Source organism: Onychomys torridus, chromosome 9 (assembly GCF_903995425.1).
Source record: "Onychomys torridus chromosome 9, mOncTor1.1, whole genome shotgun sequence".
Classification (NCBI taxonomy): Eukaryota; Metazoa; Chordata; class Mammalia; order Rodentia; family Cricetidae; genus Onychomys; species Onychomys torridus.
In genome coordinates, this window is record NC_050451.1 from 53,199,682 (window position 1) to 53,205,208 (window position 5,527).

A 5,527-nucleotide genomic window follows, 5' to 3' on the forward strand; every position below is an offset into this window, starting at 1 on the left:
GACGAAATCAGTGCTGGTTCAAGTCCATGTGTGATGTACCCGGAGGAGAAGAGAAGGAAGCAAATCTGCTCTGGAAGTCCTGGTGGCCTGGGCTGCAGCATCCAGCCTGTGCTTGGCTACCACAGAGCCGCATATTGGCGACTCGAAAAGCAGGCCACCTTGAAAACTCGGCACAAAGCCTCAAAATATACTCATCTCACCTCCCAGGCCCCAGGTCTGGCAATTTTCTCATATGTTTAAGCAGCAAACAGATTTGATTTGAATTTAAAATGACCCTCGCCCCAGTGAAATCTCCTAGTGACCCTGGAATTTATTTGGGAGCTTCTGTGGCTGTGACCCCTGGCAGACCCTCTTTAAGACAAAGGAGACGGAGAAAAGATGAACAACCTGGCTAGAGACCATTGCTCGTGCTTCCTCTGGGACCTGGAACATTCCTTGTTCTCGTTCTCCGTGAAGCCTGCTGCCCTGACTCCACCTAAATTTGGTACTTCAAATCTCTAGACACAAAGACTGCTTCCAACAAATTCAGCTCCAAGTCTTTTTTTTTTTTTTTTTTTTGTACCATGTTTGCTTGTTTGATGCAATTAAGTATTAAAAACTTGAATCAATTTGGCTAGGACTTGGCAAAAAATACCCAAATGAAAGAATTATAGATGGGTCTCGAAAGAAAAAAAATCTTTATTAGGTACCATACTTCTCAGCATTGCTGTTAATATCCTCATCAATGTGAATCAGCCCGCCAAGCCTCAGATACACACACACCACCAGCACACACAACAGTCTGCCCATGTTGACTCATGGGCTCAAAAACCACCCACAGAGTAGCTGAGGAAGGGGAGGCTCCATCTGTCCCAGGCAGGATTTCTGCAGCTGCCCCCAGACGGCACTCTAAGGTTCGGATGGGGGTGGGTGTTACATAAGTTCAATAGTGGGAGAGACAATTTCCTTATAAAGGCGGTGTGGATGGGCGCACTTTCTTTTGTGGTCAAATGCCTTCTGCATTATTGATGGATATGGTTGTGTGAGAAAATCTATGACTTAATATGTGTGCATGGAGGGACTGGAACATGCCCCTCCCCACACATTAATTATCTGATCAAAGTTTCTTGTGTAAACCCCCTCCAACACACACACACACACACACACACACACACACACACACACACACACACAAGAAATTTATAGAATTTACCATTGCATCTGTTAAAGAATCAATTCCTTTCCACTGAGACAGATCTGGGCTGTCTCTGGCAGGGGAGAAAAACATATTAAATCATTAGTCCTTTGATACATTCCTAAATCTATTCCAAGTATTGAGTTCCTTAAGAAACACAAGAACTTGTATGCCATGGGGACTGAGACCATAGTGGTTCTGAACAAACCCAAGGGACTAAGAATGTGTATTGAGTCATCAAACTATGTCAGCCTCATCCTATGGTTAGATCATGAATTTCTCCTTTCATTTTAGCCATATGGGGATCTCTATTCTGTGTCCTGGGTCAGAAGCTGGAAACGCCCTTAGTCCTGACCTGAGTAAAGGCTAGAAATGTTAGCAAATATTTGGTGGCTCTGTTTCTGGTCTGGTTCCTTAATAATTTTAGGGTCTCAATTCTTTTTTTTTTTTTTTTAATTTATTTTGTATACAGAAGAGGGCACCAGATCTCATTACAGATGGTTGTGAGCCACCATGTGGTTGTTGGGAATTGAACTCAGGACCTCTGGAAGAGCAGTTGGTGCTTTTAACCCCTGAGCCATCTCTCCAGCCCGGGTCTCAATTCTTAAAGGGATTATGTTATAGGGATGTACAGCCTTGGCAGCCCTTGTGAATGGACCTCCTTCCTTATGATCATCTTTGGACCCCACCTTCTGTTTCCCTAGTAACCGCCCTCCGTAGGCTTTAAATTACCAAATTGTAAAAGAGGCACACCTTTAATCCCAGCAGAGACAGGTCAATCTCTGTAAGGGGAGCAGTCCTCAGGCCATAAATATTGGGGGGGTGGGGGAGAAGAAAGCTGGGATGAACATTTTCTGCACACGCTATCAACACCCCCACTCGGCACACCCATGGCCATGGCTGTGCTCAGCAGCACACATTCACTCAGTACTTCATGATCTCAGGGCTCCCTCTCTTCTCCACAAAAGCGCTTTGCATCAATGCCTATATATGTTATTTTCAACAACGAATAACTTGGGGCAGAGATAGAAAAGCAAGGACATATTGTTCTTGCAGGTCACAATAAAGGACAGTTGCCAGACGCTAGGGATGTGTAGCTCAATTGGCAGAACACTTGCCAAGGATACACAAGGCCTTGGGTTCCAGCCCCAGCACTACAGAACAACTGGTCAATGAAACGGGCTGCAGGAGCCCTGGATTATGGGTGGTCTGGAGACTTCATGACAAGGAAGCAGGGGATCAAGGGTCCTGCAATCAGGCCACATGTAGCTGGTTATGAGCGTCAGAGGAAGGCTTAACTGAGCACTATAGAGAGTATGAACTCCTGGAGAGTGGGAGGTAAATCAGAAGCTGCAGGAAAATCCCGAGGAATCTTAAAAAGGAGAAAATAGGGACCAGTGAGATGGCTCAGCAGGTAAAGGTGCTTGTTACCAAGCCAGATAACCTGACCTCAGTCCCCGGGACTTCCATGTTAGAGGGAGAAAGCTGACTCTACAGATTGTCATCTGACCTCCAAAGGCACATGTATATATACACACACATATATTTATATATAATATATAATATATTTATATATAATATAACATATTTATATATATTATAAAAATAAATTTAAAAAAACAAGGAAACAGACCACTGTGAAAGAAAGCATTCAATAGCTCCCAGAGGGTTCTTCATAAGATGTAGTATCGCATATGCCCATTAGAGGGCAGCACATACTCTACCCAAAATAGGCTGCAGCTTTTTCTTCTTTAAGCCCACAGGGATACAGTCCGCCTGCCAAAGGAACTGAATTTTTAAAGAAACAACCAAATTGGGCTTTCAGTTTTTGTTATTCTGAACACAGATGGCAAACACATTAAGTTTCTGAGCACTCAAAATGACTACTGTTCCTGAGGTTTTGTTGTTGTTTTTGTTTATTAAAAGATAATTAAATCACTTCACCCTCCCATGTCCCCTCCCTCCAACCCCATCTATGCCCTCCACTTACTCCCTCTCAAATTCATGGCCTCCTTTTCTTATGTGTGTGTGTGCATGTGCGTGCGTGTGTGTGTGTGTGTGTGTGTGTGTGTGTGTGTGTGTGTTATGCATAAATACAACCTGGTGAGCCTATTTCGTGCCGCTGGTATGCATATAATTTCAGGGATGCCACTAGATATTGGGTAACCAATTAAGGGCCATTCCTGGGAGAGGCTAATTCTCCTTCTCTCTGTGGTCATTAGTTCTTTGTCTAGGAATAGCTCTAGAAGCCCATGAGACTTCTCCCTTCCCTGCTTGTACGTCTGTTGGTACTGTCATAGTTCAGGTCTTGTTTTGGCAGCCATGTTGCTGAGGTATCATGAACGTAGACCCCCTGTCATTTCTAGGAGACACACTCTCACGGCGGATTTCCTGATCATCTGGCTCTTACAGGTTTTCTGTCCCCTCTTCTACAATCTTCCCGGAACCTTGGGTGTAGGACTAGTGTTGTAGATGTATCCGTTGGGGTTGGGCACCCCAAATCAGCTATTCTCTGTATTTTAACCAGTTGTGGCTTTCTGGAACGATCTCCAAACAGTGAGAACACAAGCTTCTTTGGTGAGGGGTGAAAGTTACACATATGTAAGGATAAGTATTTAGACTGCATTTAGGTAGCATGTGTTTCTGGTAATACAGCGTTAGTTGGTTCTCCTCTACGATCCAAGACCTCACTCACCCCAGGTAGTGGGTGGATTTCCCTCCTTTGAGGAGGCCTTCCCCGCCTAGCTAGGAGGGCCACTACTGCACCTTTGGGAATGCCTTGCCATGCCGGTCATTGTGGCGGTTCATAGGTGTCACAGTTGGACAGGACTGCTGCCTGCTTTTTCCCTTGGCAGCTTGCATAGACCCTCCCAGTGTCATGAAGGTAGTCAGCTCCCTAGCTTTTCAAATGTGGACTTCTCATAGAGACATGTCAACTATCCACAGGAGTTTTTAAATGTTGGAAGTTTACATAGGAAGCAGGGAGAGGGAAATGTGAAAATGCACAATGCCCTAGACATGCATGTTTGAACACGCGGTACATATTTAATGGTCAAGACTAACAATCAACAAAGCGCAGGAGGTTTGCGAGTCAGTACTGGGAGCCCCATTCATGCAGGGCAGCGGCTAGGACATAATCAATCATGGTATAAAACATATTGGTCACAAGGTGGCGATGATGCTTTCGTGTTGATTTTTTTTTTCTTTCTTTCCTTCTTGAAAGCTAAACAGACTACACCAACTTATCAGGGAAAAAAGTAAATAAAAAAGAACAAAACAGTCCCTGAATTTAATTAATAAATCTGAGAAAGCCAAGGGTGATGGTTCACTTCTGTAATCCCGGAACTGGGGAGGCTGAGGCCTGAGTTCAAGGCCACTCTAAGCTACAGAGTAACACCTTGCCTATAAACAAATGATAGATAGATAGATAGATAGATAGATAGATAGATAAACCTGGACTTTCAAAATATAGGCAGAATAATAAAATCGTAGCTAGACACAGCCGGTGTAGTCCAAGATGGCCTCAAACTTACTACATAGCCAGGGATGACCTTGAACTCCTGAATCACCTGCCTTTAACTCTCCAGAAGGTTACAGACATGTGACACGGTACCCTGGATGCTGTGGATCAAGTCCATGGTTGCATGCGCTCTAGGCAAGCACTCTGAGCTACAGTAGACATGCTAGGATGCCAGTCATGAACCACCTCAATCAGCTCTGGATCTTTTTTTTTTTGCTTGTTTGTTTTTGTTTTGTTCTAACCAAATCTAACTAACTTGTGTCAAAGATACCTTTACTTTTCTCATCCTATGACTATCTTGCAAGAACTAGGGACTTTCTGCTGCCTCTCAGGCCATCCTGTCTTCACAGGCTGTATCTGTATTAACAGCAAAATATTCTGCATGAGACTATAATTGCTTCTGCAAGAAAACCCTACAGTGAATGCAGTTAAAGTCATGGAGCATCTGCCTGAGGTTTGTCTCCACGTTCTGCGGAGTCAGCCACTCCGGGTGACTGTTGTAAATGCTCCATCTGTGGCGGATTTTCCTAACTCCTGTGACCTTGACACATTCAAGGAAGAAATGTTCACTCCTTTTTCAAAGTCCATAACTTCAGATTCATCTTTGCCGACTCAACTACAAAACCTAAAATATAACCAGGTACATATAATCCTGTCAGTCATCATTTAGTAGGCAGTAATTCAGGGACAAGATTCTGTGTAAGGCCTCAAGGGGGCGCTCATAGCCTGCAAAGCAGAAAAAGGGTCTACCCTGCCCTTCCCTGACTTTGCAAACCACCTCCAAGCTGCTGAACACCCAGAAGAATTGCATTTTGGGAGACCTTAAACCTGAA